This window comes from Panthera onca, chromosome D1, assembly GCF_046562875.1.
Source record: "Panthera onca isolate mPanOnc1 chromosome D1, mPanOnc1 haplotype 2, whole genome shotgun sequence".
NCBI lineage: Eukaryota > Metazoa > Chordata > Mammalia > Carnivora > Felidae > Panthera > Panthera onca.
Window position 1 is genome coordinate 6,043,168 of NC_138348.1, and position 20,335 is coordinate 6,063,502.

General features: G+C 47.5%; 1 pseudogene; it reads right to left on the reverse strand.

Moving 5' to 3' along the window:
* Positions 1-19,907: 19,907 nt before the first annotated feature.
* On the reverse strand, positions 19,908-20,008 carry LOC132662590 (U6 spliceosomal RNA; annotated as a pseudogene).
* Between the last annotated feature and the right edge of the window lie 327 nt (positions 20,009-20,335).

A 20,335-nucleotide genomic window follows, 5' to 3' on the forward strand; every position in this document is an offset into this window, starting at 1 on the left:
TTCCACAGCCCCGACTAGTTTCAGATCTCATTGCCTGCTTGGTGGTCTGTCTTACCCTTGTGCGCCCTCTCCCCCCTCCCCCCACCGCAGAAAAATGTTCCCCTTCTGCTCTCCAGAGACTCTTCCAATCTCCATCAGTTTTGTCTCCATATCATGTCACCTTTGCCCTCTCTCCTTCTTTCTTTTTTCTCTTTTCAGCACGGATGATTGCTCTCTACAGGGGATGAGGGGTGCCTTTCTTTCCCCCAGCATCACATCTGGGCTAGGGGACATTTTATGTGAAATCTTATTTGGTGGAGTAGGGATCTGTGTGAAATCACTTGAGAGGCTGGAAATGAGACCACTTAAAAATTGCGGGAGAGGGACTGGATTGATTGTAGGAAGTCACATAGGAAGGGTGGGGATAAACTTTGACACCAAGAAGCAAAACTTGGGGTCAAAGAACCCCTCATTCCCATGGGAAAGGGTGGTGGCAAGAGTGGCAGAGTGGGAGCAGGAGACAGCCGAGGAGAAGGGTGTCTGGGCATCTGATCCTGACCTCTTGTGCCATTTTGGCAAAGGTTGGGCCATCTCCATCAACTATCCTGTGTTCAGTGGTACAACTGAGATGAAGGGAAGAGGTGGGGGGGGGGCTGGCTGTCTGCCACTCTCTCTAACCCTATTTATCTGGATTTTAGAGAAATGGTTCCTTCAGGAAGCATATCTCTGTTCCTCTTTCATCTCCATCTGACCCCTGATGTATCCATCCCTCTAGCTTCTGACCTTTGGACCCCTTGATCTCAAGCACTTGATCTTTGGACCCCATCCTTGTATGAAAATCCAGGGAAGTATTCCTATTTTCTTCACCCACTGATGCTTTAGCCTTGGGTGGGAGACAGACTTAGTGTCCCTCTCTATGATAAGAACTATTTGTTGGTTGGGTGCAGCCAGTCTCCAGCAAGGTGAACAGAGCTGCTGTGAAAGAATGGGGCATTGACCGCTGTCCATGGTTCTGGGGGGGAAAAAAATCCCTGAAGTCATTTGGCCATAGTCTACCTGGACATCAAAAGAGAGCGTGAGTCCACACAGGCTTCAGAGTGAGGCCCCCGTTAGCTGTTCCCTTCTCCTCTGAGGATGAATGTGGGAGGGGGCTTTAGGGGCCCAAGGGGTCTGAGCTCGAGGAGTAAAATAAGCATGCGAGAAGAACTAATCAAGGGAAGAATCCTTGCATTTTTCCAGAATGGGCTGGGGGAGAAGGCCTTCTGGAAAGAAAGAAGGGTCTAGAAAGGGACAAGGGAGGGGGGAAGATAAGGGCTTATCCTAGTTCACCCACTCTAATTCAAGTTGAGAAGCTCTATATGCCCCAATGTCTCCTCTCCCTAGGCCAGCTCCCACTCCCCTTGCCTCCCACCTCCGTGAAGCTATTTTTAACTGTGCAGAACCAAAAATAGCTTGGCAGCAGCTTCAGGCCGTGGGAGAGGAGCTATTTATATCACCAGTGATGGTTCCAAAATAGCAAGCAGGAGGAGGGGGGCGGCTGGCACGCTCGAGAGCTCCTGGCCGCTGCTAAAAATACTGGCAGTGTGAGTCATCCCGGCCTGGCTGAGTCACCCCATTCTCCCCCCCGAATCGGCAGGCAGCAGCAGCAGAACAGAACAGGCTAAGAATTGGAAGCTTGAGATGGGGGAGGTATCAGAGCCCATCATCTATGGGAAAGTGGGCAAGAAGCGATTTGATTCAAGAGGGGCTTTGGGGTGAATGTGTAGAAGGAAGGGGGGGTGCAGCTAAACCCACTGGGTGAGCCTGAAGTATTCCCAGCAATGCACTGCTGTTTAGGGATGCATGGGCAATTGATGGGAGGGAGCCAGACTGAGGGTGTGCATGTGTCTGTCTGTCCATTTGACTGTGACTATATTTGTATGTCTGTGTCTGTCTGCATGTAACTTTGTGTTTGTGTCCCTGTGTATTTATGCATTTGCCTGCATCTATGTCTGCCTTTGTAAAAAAAAAATGTCTACCACTTCCTGTGTTATGGGTAGTTCCATGTTTGTGTCTGTATGTGTTCATGTGTTTGCAGCTTTCCGTGCCTCCTTGTCTGTGTGTGTGTTCGTGTCCATATGTGAGTCTGCTCTGTGCCTTTTATTCTCAGCATCCAATGGAGAATGTGAGTTTGCATGCATCCCCAGCCTCAATGCATCTTCTGTTGCCCTCTCTGATATCACTTGTTGGGCTCTTACACCACCTATCCCTTACTCACCTCTCTCCACCCAGCATCTTCCTTTCTTTCTGACACTTGGCCCCCAACCATTTGTGAAAGTGTGTGTTGCATGCAATCTCTAGTAAAAAGATGGAGGAAGTGAGCCCCATATGACCTCTCCCTTTTCTCTTGAATTATCCTGAATCCTCCCTGGCCTGCAGGAGTAAGTGGTTTTCCATCGCTCCATATTTGGGGCGCTGAGGGAAGAGAAGGGCTTTCTTTAGTTCTAAAAAAAAATTCCTGGTGTGGGCACAGGCATGCGCAGCGCGCACACACACACATACACACACAACTGAGAGAGAGAATGAGAAGAGAAAAAAATATCAAGGTCCCTTCTTTACTGAGACAAGCTCTTTGCATCTGTTGCCATGGCAACCCGCCCACTCCTTCCCCGAAAAATCACCAAGAAGAGGTGATGGCATTGAGGACGGATTGGCTGATTTCTTTCTTTATTATTTTTTTCTGAAAAAGGTCTTTTTATAGCAAGAACAGGCCGTGAGATCCCTTGCTCCTGTCTTGCATAGCTTTATTGGGGACCTGGAGAGACATCACCCCTTACCCACTCTCAAAGAGAAGGTGTATCTTTTCCAGAGATTTTGGGGAGGATGGCCTCCTGAGAGGGAGATGGAAAGTGATGGGAGGGGGGGGGGGTCTGCTTCTCTAGAAGAGTATGGAGACTCCTGGTTAGGGCTGCTTTTCTGGATATTTGGGGCAAGGATCTTTCTTGACAGGACTGTTGCAGTGTATTCTGTCCTGCCCTGGATAAATGTGTTTATGATACAAGAAGGAGAAAGAGAGAGGAAAGGGAGGAGGGGAGGGAGAGAGAGAAGGAGAGAGTGTGTGTGTGGAGGGGGTGTAGAGAATCACTTTATGGGTCTTCAGAGCATATGACAAGATGCCAAAGGACACGAGATCTCAGTGGTGGTCAGACCAGACAGGCAGACAAGATGGCTCAAGAAACATCCATTAATGCAATTGATGGTGCTGTGAGTCACCGCCAGATCGCGACTGTGTCTTCTTGCCATGCACCCCAGCTTCCCTGATACATAGATAAATGATCTGGGGAGCACTGAATCTCACCTTTCCTAACTCTTGATTCTCAAAAGCCTCCTCTAAAGCCTGGCCACCAGCCACTGCAGCCACATCACTTTCTCAAGTGAACTGTAGCCTCCTGCCAAATGACTGGATGGTGGAAAAGAAGGGATTCCTCGTTTCCTCCTGTGCTTGGCTTGCTACGGAAATGGGGTCACTTGAGGATGGAGGTTGGAAAGCCAGACTAAGGATCTGACTCTAGAGAGAAACACCTCTTCCTTCCAGCAGACTGCTGCCACCCTTAGCAGGCAAGGGTATGGCCTTGGGAGGGGAGTTAGCTCTACTTGAAGTGATGGAAAGACCTGAGATTTGCTCTGACCTGTTAGACCTATTCTCATGGCAAATCTGGCTGATACTGTTATAGCAATTTGATAGATGGTGAAACTGAGGATCAGAGATAGATACTGACTTACCCAAATTCACACAGCAAGTCATTGGTGGTTCTGGGTCTTAAGCCTAGTTCCCTGCCCCCAGCCCAGGCTCTTTCTCTTGCACTATGGGGTACAGCAGGGGTCTGCAAACTCTGGCCAGCATTCCAAATCTGGCCTACTGAGCGTTTTTGTAAATAAAGTTTTATTGACACACAACCACACCTATTTGTTTATGTATTGTCTATGGCTGTTTTCACCCTACAATGGCAGAGTCGAGCAGTCACAACAGAGACAAAATGGCTTGAAGAGCCTAATATATTTACAGACTGACCCTCTGCAGAGCAAGTTTTCCAACTTTTAGGGTAGGATGACTTCATACAAGGAATATCTCCACTTGTCTCTCTCTTTCTCAGCCAGAAGCTCTCCGGGCCCAGGGCATACCAAGCTGTCAGTTTATCTCCCTTTATTCTTCCAAATGCCAAGAAGCAGTAGTGGTGTCTCTGCACTACTAGGGGAGGAGAGATTGGGAAGCCTCATGGGCTGGGCTCCTTACTAGGCTAGAAGCTAGGCTTTGTAGCTAGGTAGATGGAGCCTCCCCATGCAGGAGTGATGCTCCACATCCTGCTGCCATGGCAACAAAGTTGGAGTTGGCAACAAAAAATCAGGGTACTCCTTTCCATCCTTACCTCAACCCTAGTCTCAAGACTGCATTTTGGGAAGGGGGGGTGTCCCATATTTGGTGATTAAGGTATTTTCCGGAAGACAGAAAGCCCTGATGGGAAGAGAGTCATGGTATTATGAGGACTCGGGCCTCCTGGAGCCTCCAGTCTAACCACGGGGAAGAATCTCTATGCACCTTCTCAGAGAGGTTTATTAAGTTGTCCAGGGTCACAGCTAGAATGAAATAATTCCAGAATCAGAAACCAGGTTCCCCGATTTCTATTTCTTTCCATTTTATTATTATTATTTTTTTTTACCAGAGTTTTCTTTTGAATCCATGAGCTTGAAACCACATAAAATTTCTCTAACAGATTCCCAAGTATCACCCCAGTCCCAGGCCTAGGGTTCACCAGTCTGTGGAGTCAAAGTATAATCGCTGTATAGAGCTGGTCTGTGCAGTGGCTGTCTAGTCTTCAGCTGCGTCTTTAGCAGCCTGTTTTCTTTCTCCCAAGGCCTTTTCATTATGTGATCACTCCCCCAATCTACTTGCACAGGGAGATATTCAGAACATTTTATCTATTTATGGTTATGAAATCAACAAATCTCATGTGAAGAGGGTACATGCCGGCACCCACACGTTGAGACGGTCAGAGCTGGGTGAGTGGGCTGAACCGTGAAGGTGAGGGACACGGAGCCGTGGAGTGGGTGGGGAGGGGAGAGTGTAGCCAGGTGGGAAAAGATGAGGCTGCTTTGGGCAAGGACCTGGAGGCAGGGCTGGGAGAAGAGGGCACAACTAATACAATGAAGAGCGCGTCAGACCACCCGTGTTCCAAGGAGGGGAGGAAAATCAATCACCTAAAATGCTCTATGAATGCACAGCAGAGACCCAACACTCCTGTAAGCCTCAAGTGGTAGACAGGAGTTCAGGACACTGGCCTTGCCCTTGGGGCAAGGAGGTCTGGAGGAAGAGACAGACCCTCCACCCTTCATTTACTAGTTGGGCCCAGTTTCAGAGTCCTCCACCCCTCCCACCCCCACTCCCTCCCACCGGTGAATTCCTCCTGGCCCTACTGTCCTCCTGGTTGGGTCTGGGACCCTTTCTCAGTGCCCCCACAGCTTCCTGCATTTCCTCATCCTACGCTGTCATTGCTGGTTTACTTGGCTGTCTCCTCACCAGCATCTCTGGTGCAATCTGGTCTCCACATTCTCGGCATCTAGCCTAGGACCCGGCTCAGAGCAGGGCCTCAGACATGTATTTCATTCATGCACACACATCCGAGCGCTGAGTTTGTGCCAGGCTCTGTGCTAGGCACTGGTGATGCAATGTGTGGAAACACAGGCCTGGCGTTAACTTCATGGAGCATCCAGGCTGGTGAGAAAGCGAGAAACACCATCAAGCCATTTAAGCCACGGATGTGAAATGATTGCTGCAAAGAAGCGAGGCAAGGCGTGTAGGGAGAGCCAAACGAGGACTGACTGAGCCCGGGGAGTCCAGGGTGGTCTCCCTAAGGACGTGTAATTGAGCCGAGTTGCTGGATGTCTAGTGACTGGCCGGTCGAGCTGTGCTGTGTGGGGTGGGGTAGACAGAGGAGTGCGGAAATGAGACCCTTTACAGGGATGGGGAGCTGCATAATGTAAGAAGCCCTCACAGCCTGAGGCTGTGTTAACAGGTGTGCGGAGTGCGGGTGAAGAGGGGGCAGCCTCTGCTAAGGGCAGCTGAGCCCCCACCTTGACCAGGAGGCTTGGCTCCTGTGTACGGGCAGGACCAAGAGGGGGCCCATCGGGGAGAGCAGACGGGTGTGTGGGGAAAGCCAGTAACTTCTTTGTGGGAATGCAGGTGAGTGGGAGGGATCCTGGGGCTCAGAGAGGCAGGAGAGGGTGGGCGTCCAGCGAGGGGCTCTGGGGTGAGACTTCCATGTGGAGTCCTGGCTCCTTCACATTGGGCAAATGGCTTAACCTCTCATGCTTCAGTTTACCCATCTGTTAAACAGGGATGTGAGGAGAATAATAGCTCCTGCATCAAAGGCTTGAGGGAAAGTTAAATGAGTTAAATCATTAAAGCACCTGGAACAATGCCCGCCGCATGAAGGGAGCACGATCAACGTTGAATGACGGACTGTCGGCCACCATTACTTCACCTTTATGAAAAATATAATTTTGAACAAGCCTCTGAAGAGATGGCATGGGCTGCTTGGGGAGACAGCACATGCTCTGTCATTGTGGAATGACAGGACCCAGGCACCCACTGGCTTTTTGTAGCCTCGGCCCAGCTTGGTCCGAGAGCACCAGATGGGCTGGGCTGGGCTAGGGGCTGCAGCGGTTCCAAAGAAAAGGACACGGGGGGCTGGGAAGGTTGAGGGACACACACAGAATCACCCTGAGGGCTCTGGCCCTGGGCCCAGGGTGGTCCTTCCCGGGTACCACCAGCTCCCATGGTACTCAGCAAGTCCAGGCAGGGAGGCCCAGTGAGCCCTTTCGGTGCTCAGCAACTCAGCTCCCCTTGCCGTTTTTCTAGAAGCCAACCTAACCAACTTCTTCCCCAACTTAAAACACTCCTGGTTTCTATCACTCCCAACTACCCCAGATTCCTCCCGGCCACCTTCCCTCTTCTGCCCCCAGGTGCCTAGGCCACCATAGGCGCTAGCTTCAAGGATCTCCTTCTTATCACCTGAACATACCTTGCAACATGAGAGTTCACAGATGCACCTTATATACCTAATGCGGGCATTAACTCACTAAAACCTCATGGCAACCCCACACGTGAGCTCTTATCGTTCCCACTGGCCCTGGGTCCAGCAGAGAGGGAGTCTGCAAGGAATGGTCCGCAGCATCCCAGGAGAGACTGATGGGGTTCAAGGCTGAGGTGGTCATGGGGAAGTAGTAGACCTGGGACTGGCCAGTGACAGAAGGGAAACCCTAGGAGCAACCAGAGACTCCCCATCCTTGGAAATGCTAGAGCTGCAAGGAGTTGGTTGGACCACAGCAAGAAAACAGGAGCGGCAGTTATGGCCTGTTGATGGAGCAGATCCTGGAAGCAGGAAAAGATTAACCCTGAGCAGATGGGGAGGGAACACCAGGAAGCTTTAGGATAAAGGACCATCCAGCTGAAGGGAAATCTCTCGAATCACCTAGAATAGACAGGGGATGAGCTGAAGGAGCCTTCTGTCAAGGATTATCAAGGTTCTGGAGGATTGGAGGTGGGCTCAGCCTAGATCTCAGTGGATTGTGTTTGATGCAGGGGAGAGCCCTGGGCAGGAGACAAAGATTCTGGTTGTAACCCTGCCACCAGTGTTATGCAAGCTCCTTCCCCTCTCTGGGCTCAGTTTCCCTGATTGCAAAATGTCAGTGGTAGTGGGTTGGACCACTTGGCCTGGAAGGGACCTCCCCTCTCTGGCATTTTGAGCATCTCTGGGTCCAAGACCCAGCTGGCCAGTGCCTCTCAGGCTTTGGAGGTTGAATGTTGCCTCTCTGAGGCCCAGTGTGAGGTAGGAAGACCCCACGTGCCTAGTACTAGGTTCTGGGTGGGCTTGAAGTCTCCCGGAGGATGAAGTCCTTAGCCCTGGACAAGCAGGGCCGCCTTGGGCCTTGGAGACCTGGCCTGTGTGAACATTGATGGAAGCAAGCACCATCAGAGGCCATTCTCACAGTTCTGTGCCAAGTGCATGAGGGGACTTACCATTGGAGAGATCCGCAGGGCTCCGAGGTGTGTAAGACAGACCCCAGGTCATCCTCGGAGAGGTCTGCACAGCCCGCGGCTGAAGCAAGTACTGTCTCTTTATACTCCTCCTTAGCTTCAGCCTGGAGGAAAACACCCCAGCAGTGTCCCACAGACTGCCATAGAGGGACGCCACAGCCTGGAAAAATACCACATTTCAGAGAATCCCAGACTCACAGTTGGAGTGGGGGGCCCCTTAGTCATCCGCCTTGGGTGACTGAGACCTAGTACAGAGAATTGAGTGATCCAAGTGACACAGCCATCGTTTAGTAGAAGTGGACCCTGAACCAGGTTCCTGGCTCACAGTGCAGTGACCTTTGTGTGCCTTGTAAAGGCTGGCCTCTGGGACCAAGAGGCAGAGAAAGAGCCCAGGCCAGGAGGCGGTGTTCTGGGAACCAGTCTCAACAATGTACTGACTTGCTGTGTGAGCTTGGCAAATAACGTCTCCTGGAGGGATGCCTCAGTTTCCACTTGTGTTCATTTAAAGGCTTGGCTCTGGCAATGGATACCCCTAGGAAGAGCCGTTCAAGATTCCAGGGCTAACTTCTCCAGAGCAGGAACCTCTCTCCTTTGCCAGGCTTGGTGCTCACAGCCAGGCTGGGTTGGATCCACCTTTGGGTCCCCAGCCCTGGTCCAGAGTAGGGGCCCAGAGACGTCAGGAATCTATACATCACCTTGGGCATGGTCAAGTACTTCACAGAAGTCTTCGGTGAGTTCTGGTCAAACACCCTTGTGATTGTTACAGGGAGAGTGCAGGCACCATTAGGATTGGGCAGGGGAATCCAAAAAGCTGGGTCCACATGGCTCTGGGGAGCTCTGCCAGAACCGGCAAGCCATACGTCCATCCAGAAACTAGCTGGTGCTTGTAAGCAGTCTGGAAAAGGTTTGGTCCCAGAAAATTCCAGAGAGCTGGTGACCTGTAGGAAGCTTTCGATGGAAGCAGACATTTGCAAGTAGCAACCTAGTTGGTTGGCCATAGAGTCCATGGGATCCAGAAGCTTGTCTGGAGTGATTAACGGTCCGGAAAGCCCATCTAGGTCTGGACTGTCCTGGGGAAGAAGAAGCAGATGCCATGCTGGAAGAGGAGATGTCTGGCTCCGCTGTTGGGTACAGGGCAAGGGCCAGAGGCTGACACACTGTGCCAGCTATTCTCAAGGTTAAGGAACACAGGATTGACCTCTGGCTCCGAAGCCTACATCATTGGGCTCTGGCTCATCGCTCTCCAGGAACATGCCATGTGACCCTGGTTAAGTCACTACTCTTCTCTGGGCCTCAGTTTCCCTTTCAGTTTAATGGGTGTTCTGGAGAAACTGATCAGGGGCCTTCCAGCTAAGATCTTAAACCAACCCCAGGCTAAGCCCGGGACAAAAAGGCTAAGGCAGGAAGCTGGAGGGGGGCACGGGTCTCCAGAGACCCGGGGTAGCCCCGCGGGCAGTGAAGTTCTCACCTGATGTTTTCACTCTGTGGCCTTGTCCAGAGAGGATCCCCAAACACGCTAGGCCTGGCATCTTGTTTCCTTCCAAGGCTCCTATGGAAGAAGAATCTCCCCTGTTGGAGGGAGGAGGAGGGGGACGAGGGGCAAGGGCAGGACCTCCTTTCTCATGGTTGAAATTTCCCTAAAGTGAGTGGAGGGCGCTAAAATGGGGGTGGGGTATATGGCACGGGGGGCTTCCCGGGCCCAGGCTCCGCGCCGGGCTCGCGGCTCGGGGGCGGGGGCAGCTCCCGGCCTCTAGCGGAGCCGCCACTCCGCCGGTTGCCTTTAAAAGGCGCCAGCGCGCGCGCATCAGCAGAAGGGCTGCGGCTCTCTTCCAAAATAGGCAAGAACTGGGAGGCCGCGGGAGACGAGCTGCGAGCAGCGCGGACGTCACCAGGGGCCTCCCTCCCACCCCCGCCTGCATCACGTCTCCGTGGCAACGGCGTACCGCGGCCGCAGATGAATGAGCTAGAGCTAGGAGAGGAGGAGCGCACCGAGACGAACGATCCCTCTTCCAGCATCCAGGCTGCCCTAGGGAAGGGGATGCACACCCGGCGCTAGAAGGAAGGGGGCGCCCTCTTATTCAAAAAGACTCCAAAACCCATTCATTCCCAAATGATCCTTCTGTGTCCCGGAAATCTGGAAGCTACATGGTCCAGGGACCCCTGACCCTTCGGTTCAGGGCTCCTCCAGCCTCAGAGCTCCCCTTTACCCCCCTATCCTCTCTTATTCCGTCAGCTCTTTCTGTTCCCCAAACTTTGCGGAAATATCAGACATCGTGTGTCTTAGCGCCACCACGTGGCCAATGGTGGCGCTGCGTCAGGAGTGTTTGCAGCTGGGGTCTCGCCGTCTATGTCGCCCTCTGGCGCTTGCTAGTGGGAAGAGCACAAAAGATCTTAGTCTTCGCATAAGGACTAATTAACAAAGGCATCATTGAGACATTAGTAAAGTTTAGTGAGTGCTTTCGATATGTCTAAGTTGATAAGTGCTTCATTTCATTCTCACAGCAGCTCTGCAATTCAGACGATGACGACGATGATGATTACTATTTCGATTTTACGGGTGAGAACAGGCAGAGGGAAGTTGCAGCTTGCCTAAGATCTCCCAACTGTAGGGCAGAACCGCCACCTGAACTCGTGCTGTGAAAAGCAATTGTGACCCCCTCGCTTCCAAATCAGTGGTCTCTGTTGGTCCACCCCATAGTCTCTTGATATAAGCAGCACAACACTTATTAAAATGATTCCCATTTTACAGGTAAAGAGACTGAGACTCAGAAAAGTGAAATGTTTTGCCCGAAGTTTCAGCAGCCATGGATAGAGCCCAGGTCTCTAAGCCCCTGATCTAGGGATTTTTAGGCAGTGGAATAACAGGGAATTCAGCACACCCCTGTGAGACCCTTAGTAAGAGAGACTGAGGAGATAGCTCATCCCGGGCTACCCCGCCCCCCCTCTATTAGCAAATGCCCAAGGTCAGCAGAGGAGCAGGGACTCGCCCCCACCTCCCAGGATTTTGAGAGTTCATAGGAGTTAGATGCTTGTTTATCTCTGCATATATAAAAATGTGCACCGTGCATCATTTTAATGCCATCTTTTTTTAAGCTTATTTATTTTTGAGACAGAGAGAGAACAGGGGAGGGGCAGAGAGAGAGAGAGAGAGAGAGAGAGAATCCCAAATAGGCTCCAAGCTCTCAGCACAGAGCCACACGCCGGGCTCCATCTCACCAACGATCTCACCAGTCATGAGATCACGACCTGAGGCAAAATCCAGAGTCCCACGCTTACCCAGCTGAGCCACTCAGGCACCCCATTAGTGTCATCTTCTAAGAGACTCTTCCTACTAATGCAGGACCCCTTGCATTTATCTAGTATTGGGCTGAGAAGACGCTTCCTGGTTTCAGCTTGCTGCTTTTAAATTGACCTGCCCTATTTGCCAGTGAATAACTGTTCTCAGGTCTGTTGCTTTCTTGTTTTTCCTGCGGAGATGCTGACTCCATGCCAGTCTCGGGGTGGCGCCGGGGGTGGGGGGGTGTTGTTAGTTTGTTTTTACTGGCTTGTCTTTTGGAGCTCATGGGTATACCATGTTATCTAGTTTTGTTGCAAAACTCTGACCATGTGATTTTATTTTATTATATAGTTGCTCTGTTTTAAGTGGAGATTCAAAATCTGGCCTCCACTGCTGCTGCCTCCCCTGTTATTCTTAGCTAACCCACTTGGGGATACCAGGGGTTTGAGTGTAAACCATTAAAGGGAATCCAAGAGGCTGGTAGTCGCACTTTCTAAAGCTCCAGTTTAAAGACACTGCTTCCAATGTGGTTTAGATTTTTCAGGAATCTGAACCATCAGCAATGGGCACATTTCCCCATTTGGTTGACACTCACTCCACTTACCGGATCCTGGACTTCCAAGGCCCATTAATGGCTTTCCTGTCCCCATTCAAAGGACACCAATTCAGTCAACATCTTTCCTTCATCCTGGATGGTTCTGTTGTTTTCCCATGAGCTTGTTAACAGGATTTGCTGCCATTATGGCAATCCTAAAAGGTCTGGAGAAATCCATCCATTTATTTACTCTAGACAAAGTAAATCTTTATCTAGATTCACTCAGATGTGTATCTAAATAGCTTCTCCTAAATGCTTTCCTACTGTTTCCTCCAGTAGGAAATGCTGAAGGATATTGGGGTATTCCCTCTTTTTGATCCCAAAGTTTTTCTCCCAAGGTGTGTTTACAGTTGTCTGCATAGACCCACTCTGCCTCTTGATATGAATCTCCTCTGGAATAGCCAGTCACTCCAGGGAGTCCACAGAGTTGGGACAATTTGGGACAGTTGGTAAATTCCCTCTGCACTCACTATTCCACCATTGGGTTATAACCATCCATGTTTAATTTCTTACCCATCACATATCTGCCCCCAAGTGGCTCCCATGGGTATGCTCCATGCCCAAGATTTTAGTATCATAGCAGTGAGGGTGGGGATGGGCACAGGAATGTGGCCTCTCAGTTGGTTTTCCATAACTGTTCAGTCCTGACTTCTACTGGGCAGAGCCAAGAACTGTCTCATGAGCATTTTTTTTTTAGTTTATTTATTTATTTTGTGAAAGAGAGAGAGTGAGAGCAGGGGAGGAGCAGAGAGAGAATGAGAGAGAGAGAATCCCAAGTAGGCTCTGTGCTCTCAGTGCAAGAACCCAACATGGGGCTCGAACCCACCAACCATGAGCTCATCACCTGAGCTGAAATCAAGAGTCAGACACTCAACCAACTGAGCCATCCAGGCATCCCTCTCATGAGGATTTTCAATTGGAGCCATATCTAGTAAATTCTTATAAACAAAGCATCCTCCATGTGGTACAGATAGACTACAGATAGAAGAAAAATCTTTTCACATTATTCCTACAGTCAGTAGGGCCAATCTTTGTGGCATGGTACCCATTCAGATTTGTTAATCCTTGAGGTTCTGTATCAGTTAGCTATTGCTTTATAACAAACAACCCCAAAACAGTAGCTTAAAACACTGCACATTTATTGTACACAAGTCTATTGATCAACTGGGCAGTCTGGCTTTGGATGTATTCAGTTAATACTTTGTGGTCAGGTAGGCAACTCTGTTGGTCTTGTATTGTATCTCTCACATACTTTGGGATCAGCTGGCTGTAGGTTGGTCTAGCATAATCTCAAGTGGGACCATTGGGCTCTCCTTTACACAGTCTCTCATCTTCCAGCAACCTAGCCTGGGCTTGCCCACATGGAGGTGGCAGTGTTCCTAGAGGGAGGTGGAATACAAAGCCTTTTGAGGCCAAGGCATGGAGCATGGCACTCCACATTCTATTTGACCAAGTCGGTCACAAGTTCAACCCAGAGTCAGAGTGGGAGGAGACTACAAAGCTACAGGGAAAATGGTGAATACAGAGAAGCCAATAACTGGGGACATGAATGCAATTACTTTCCACAGGCTCCATGAGTTTCTCTATGACAGCCAATCATGGTGACAGTGAATTATGCCTGCTTAAATTTTGATTTATAGTAGGATCATTATTCTATATTACGTTCCTAGCATTGATTTTTACCAATATATTTTAAACAGGGTCTGAATTTTTTTTAATTTTTCATTTTTTAAAAAAAATTTTGGGGCACCTGGGTGGCTCAGTCGGTTGAGTGACTGACTTCAGCTCAGGTCATGATTTCACGGTTTATGAGTTCGAGCCCCACGTCAGACTCTGTGCTGACAGCTCAAGCCTGGAGCCTGCTTCAGATTCTGTGTCTCCCTCTCTTTCTGCCCCCCCCCACCCCGCTCATGCTCTGTCTCTCTCTGTCTCAGAAGTAAATAAGCATTTATTTATAAAATAAGTATGAGCATTTTTAAATGTTTATTTATTTTTGAGAGACAGAGAGAGACAGAGCATGAGCAGGGGAGGGGCAGAGAGAAGGAAACATAGAATCTGAAGCAGGCTTCAGGCTCTGAACTGTCAGCACAGAGTCCAACACGGAGCTTGAACTCACAAACCGTGAGATCATGACCTGAACCAAATTCAGATGCTTAACTGATTGAGCCAGCTAGGTGCCCCACTAATTTTTCTTTTTAATGTTCATTATTTGAGAGAGAGAGACAGAGAGACAGAGCACAATCAGGAGAAAGGCAGAGAGAGAGAGAGAGAGAGAGAGAGAGAATCTGAAGCAGGCTCCAGGCTCTGAGCTGGACAGAGCCTGACACGGGGCTCGAACCCACGCACCACAAAACCATGACCTGAGCTGAAGTCGGACGCCCAACCGACTAAGCCACCCAGGCACCCCATCTGAATTTTTATTATTAGGCTTCACAGGCACCACTCATAAATAGAAAAATTTGAATCCAAAGAACTTTATTCATTAGTAGTTAGAATGCCACTCCAGGCAGCTCACCATCATCCATTTATCATGCAATAAGCTGTGAGTAAAAGAGAACTCAAAAAGTGGCTTAGAATAATTAAATGTAATATCTCACAAACCGAGAAATCCAGAGGAGGGCCAGTCGATGCATCTTTTGAAAGGAAGAAGTTGACTTTAGAGGTTCCAAGCAATGTGTCTGGATATAACACCCAGAGGAGAAAGAGAGAACAGGTCCTTCCATTCCTGGATCTCTTTCTTAGAGGAGAAGGAACTCCCCCCCCCCCCAAAGAATATCTGATACTAGATATTTTCCCTTTGCACCTCCAGATCCACTCGCCATCTTCTCCAGCTTGCCCCATGCCCTGGGATGGTGGGCTCTATGATGGTATGGATGGGCTCCTTTGCCCATTTTTTACCAGGTGATATGGCCAACAGGAATAATTCACAAAAGAATGAAAGGGTGAAGGAGTTAGGTCGAGGTATTTAAACTTCCTTGCCATCTACACTGGGTGACCATGGACTGATGGCACTTCTTCATCAAAGACTGAAGCCCCTGAAAGACTGAAGATAGTCTCCCCTACACATCTTTCCCAGTGGTTCATTAGCTTGAATTAAGTTGCCTGTTTCTGAACCAAAACATTATAGGAGGGAACAACACTGTAAAATGATTATAGAAAAGGTAATCGAGGTAGAAGATTCATAAATGAAATCTAACATAAGGTAATTGGCATTCCCAATGATGAAATTAGAAAAAATGCGATGGGAAAAATATTAAAAGATACAGTATCACAATTTCCGAAATAAGGATCAGCCTTTATTTATATGTAAAAACTCATAGGTTGAAAAAGCATGCATGTCCTGGAGGAGGGGAGGAATCGCATAAAAAGATAGAGCAAAGTGTCAGTCTGAAAGTACTAGATGTTATGGATACAGAGAGATTCCCATTTATTCATGGGGGGAAAACTTGTCATATATACAAATAGGATAATGTAATTCATTCATTCAACAAACCTTTTATGCTAGATCCTGTTCAAGACATTTGGGATACATTAGTATACAAACTACTGGTCTCTCCTTTTGTGGAGCTTACAGTCTAGTGGGGACAGAGACCTAACAACCGACATCATGAATAACAAAATTAGATGTTATGTTTATGGGAAAAAAATGTAGAGCAAGTTTGTCAGACTGGGAAAATCAGGGTTGCAATTTTAAATAAAGTGGTAGAGAGGACTTGTTGACAAGTTAGGAGCCCTAACGGTAGTCCATGTTAAACTGTGGCAACAAATATCCTCAATTCTTCACTGCTTATAACAAGAAAGAGAGATGTTGAGGGGAAGTTGGAAAGTAGATACGGGGTTAAAGATTGAGGTCTGAATTGGATATAAATTTGGGGGGATACCTTGGTATATAAATGGTGCTTAACACCACAAATCTGGAGTGAGCACGTTAAAAAAGAGAGGAGTCCAAATCCAGAAGCCTGAAGAGATCAGGGAGGAGAGGGAGACTGAGAGAGACCACTGACACAGGAGGAAGAGCAAAGGAATATGTCCTAGAAGGTCAAGTGCAAAAAAGATTTCCACAAGGAGAGAGTAGTCTGTCAGGTCAATTTTGAAATAAGAATAGTTGAGGTCAATAGATGAGAACTAAGAATTTAAGACTTGGATGTCATGGATGACTTTTTCCATGGATGGCCAAGCTGAGAGACAGGCTGGGATGTGTTTAGGAGGGAATTGAAGTGGAGAAATTGGAGATAAGGAGTATCAACAGGCTTTTTTTCCTGCAAAAAGGAACAAAAGTATGAGTGGTAGTTGCCAAGGGAAGTAAGATCAAGATAATGTTTATATGCTTTTAAGAGGGGAGGAATTAACTACATGTCTGTATACTGATAGAAAAGATCCGGTAGGGAGCAAACATCGCTAGAGGAGAGAGGAGGGACTTGCTAGAGCAGAGTCCTTGAGGAGATGAGAGCAGATAGAAAGTGGAGGACAAGTAGGGGATTGGCTTTGGACAGGAGCTTGGCTGGTTCAGAGAACAAGCAGAGCAGGTGCTGGGGGGTATATGTGGCAATGATGGGTGGAAATTCCGACTGCCTCCATTTTGCCAAAGAAGTGGGAAACAGACTCATTAGCTGAGATGAGGATGGGGGAGGAGGTGATAGAGGTTTGGCATGTGGCCTCTTCCTCCATCTTCAAAGCTAGCAGGAGAACATCTCCATCAGTCTCTCTGACCCACACTACTGCCTCTGTGTATCATTTATAAGGACCTTTGTGATTACATTAGGTCTGCCCAGAAAATCCAGTATAGTCTCCCCATCTAAAGATCCTATGTTTAATCACAGCTGCAAAATCCCTTTTGCCATCTAAGGTAACATATTCACAGGCTCTGGGGATTAGGATGTAGATAACTTGAGGGGAGGCATGGTTTTGCCTACCACACCTGGTAAATAATTCAGAGCATCACACTCATATTGCGTGTGTTGTGTTTAAAATTTTAAAAGGTCCATCAAGGCTTATACCTCTTTCTTTCTGGTGGGGGATTTTGAGTTCCAGCAATTTGAGTAACTGATGTCGATATGTTTTATTATTGGTGATTCAAACCTTGACTGCTTAGGTAAAACAGTGTCCATTGGGTTTCTCCACTGTATGTTCCTTTTTTTTTGTAATTAATAAATAAATATCTTTTTGAAAAAAAAAAACAAATAAATATCTTGTGGGAAGGAGCCAAATGCTTTTGACTGGACTGGAGAGCTTTAAGAAAATGAAAAGTTCATTGGGGCGCCTGGGTGGCTCAGTCAGTTAAGTGTCTGACTTTGGATCAGGTCATGATCTCATGGTTTATGAGTTTGCGCCCCCCATTGGGCTCTGTGCTGACAGCTTGGAGCCTGGAGCCTGCTTCAGATTCTGTGTCTCTCTCTTCCCTCTCTCTCAAAAATAAATAAACTTAAAAACAACTGAAAAAAGAAAAAGAAAATGAAAAGTTCAGGGCATTAAATTCTTGGCTGAAACCACAAAGCACCAAGTAGTTCTCATGCGTAGCTTAAAATAATTTTTTACCCCAGTAGCTACAGGGTTAGTGCAGCTGAAGATAGGGTCATAACAAATAAATTGAATTCATACTATATCCGGATCTTTTGTGTGAAATTTAGGGCATTGATTGGGAAAGTTTGGGAACCCCAAGAATTCAAATGACAATATTTTAAAGAAATCAGAGAATGCCAAGTATCCTGAACCTCCATATCCCATGCCCACTGAAGTGTGTGTTACCCTTACAAGGGAATGCTTGCTCTCTTCATGTCTGATCCTGACCTTTGCTCACTGACTCCAGACCTAATCTAAAACCCTGTTCCAAGATGCCTCAGAGGAACAAGGGCAAAGTCTGATGCAGAAGAAAACCTCAAGGCCACGCTTTTTGGTTACCCAGTGGTACATATTATATAAGCAAGGCAAAATAAATGCTTAAGTCTTTTTTAAAGTTTATTTATTTATTTTGGGAGAGAGAAAGCACAAGCGAGGGAGGGGCAGAAAAAGAGGGAGAGAGAATCCTAAGCAGGCTCTACACTGTCAGTACAGAGCCCAACGCAGGGCTTGAACTCATGAACCATGAGATCATGACCTGAGCTGAAATGAGAGTCGGACGTTTAACTGATCAAGCCACCCAGGTGCCCCAATGCTTAAATCTTTTATGTACCAGTTTTTAGGATAAAGAATTGGCATCTTATCATCTTGCAAATGTGGCCAGCTATTTTTTTTTTTTTTGAGAGAGAGAGAAAGCGCACGCGTGTGCATGAGCACGGGAGGGACAGAGAGGGAGGGAGAGAGAGAATCCCAAGCAGGCTCCACTGTCAGCCCAGAGCCCTACTTGGGGCTCCAGCTGTGAGACATGACCCGAGCCAAAATCAAGAGTCAGTCACTTAACCGACTGAGCCACCCAGGCACCCCTGGCCACTTACTTTTTAAATGTTATTATGATCTCATGGTTCTAAACACATTCGATGGGCTTTAATCCATTGCAAATGTTATTCTTTATTTTCTTTTTCTCTTTCTTTCTTTTTCTTTCTTTCTTTCTTTCTTTCTTTCTTTCTTTCTTTCTTCTTTCTTTCTTTCTTTTTTAGTGAACTCTACCCCAATGTGGGACTTGAACTCCACAGCATGCTCTACCAACTGAGCCAGCCAGGGCCCCACGGTTGTTATTCTTATCAAAACTCAATTGCCGCAGGGGCACCTGGGTGGCTCAGTTGGTTGACATCTGACTCTTGATCTCAGCTCAGATCTTCACCTCAGGGTCATGAGTTCATGCCTTCTTTGGGCGCCATGCTGGGTGTGGACCCTACTAAAAAACAAAAACAAAACCAAAAAAACTCAACTACTCCATCTTTGGCCTCTTCACAGTCAGAGTGGCATCTGAGACCTTTTGAGCATGACCCTAGCAGTCTTTGATAATAGCTTTTTGCTATCTGGTGTGACAAGATATCCCTGGCTCCAGGCATTTCTGGATCAAAGATTATGTACCTTTTACATTTGAATTTTGATGACGTCCAATTCATCATTGTTTTCTTTTATAGATTGTGTTTTTGGTGTCGTACCTAAGAAAAGTGTCCCAATCTAAAACTAATGTCATATATGTCAGTTATACTTCAGTAGTAATTTGCAAAAAGATAATCATCCCTAAGATCAAAATTATGTCCTGTGTTCTTTTTAGGATTTTCATAGTTTGGGGCGCCTGGGTGGCTCAGTCGGCTAAGCGTCCGACTTCGGCTCAGGTCATGATCTCCCAGTTCGTGAGTTCGAGCCCCGCGTCCGGCTCTGGGCTGATGGCTCGGAGCCTGGAGCCTGCTTCAAATGTTATGTCTCCCTCTCTCTCTCTGCTCGTCCCCTGCTCACGCTCGGTCTCTCTCTCCTTCAAAAATAAATAAAAATATTTAAAAAAAAAAGAATTTTCATAGTTTAAGCACTTAAGCTAGCTGTTCTATGCTCCACATGTCTGCAGTCTAGATAACATTTTGTATCAGAAACATACACAGGTTTTTAATTACAGTATAAAAATATTATTTTTATGATTTAAGAAAATGAAATGTTATCGGGGCTTCTGGATGCCTCAGTCAGTTAGGTGTCTGACTTCGGCTCAGGTCATGATCTCATGGTTCGTGAGTTCGAGCCCCGTGTCGGGCTCTGTGCTGACAGCTCAGAGCCTGGAGTCTGTTTCAGATTCTGTGTCTCCCTCTCTCTCTCTCTCTCTCTCTCACTCTCTCTCTCTCTCTGCCCCTCCCCTGCTTGTACTCTCTCTCTCTCTCTTTCTCTCAAAAATAAACATTAAAAAAATTTTTTGAAAGATAATGTTCTTGATTTGATTTTTGTTTAGTTTTTTGAATTCATCTATTCATTTTTTTAGTGATCTCTATATGCAACATGGGGCTCAGACTCACAACCCTGAGATCAAGAGTGGCATGCTCTTTTGATTGAGCCATCCAGGCACCCCCGATATTATTTATTTATTTATTTATTTAAATACGGAATGCTTCACGAATTTGCATGTCATCCAGGAGCCATGCTAATCTTCTCTGTATCGTTCCAATTTTAGTATATGTGCTGCCGAAGTGAGAACTTTATTTATTTTTAATTACACAAATGACACAGGAGAATAAACTGTACAAAAACAGCAAAAGTACAGAGAGTAGAAAGTGAAAAGTCACCCTTGCATCCATTGTTATTCATTCATTCAAGAAATCTGGGTTAGCTCCCCATTCACGTATTACTTCCATAATTCAAGATTCATTAGTCTATATACAAAAACACTGTATTCAGTATGCTGTGGACATATTATGGCAATAACTTTACCATCTTCCCATAGCTGCATTCTCTTTTTCCGAAGGCAATAAAATGAAAATCTTTGTATCAAGACATAGACGTTGTACATGTAGAAGGTAACTCA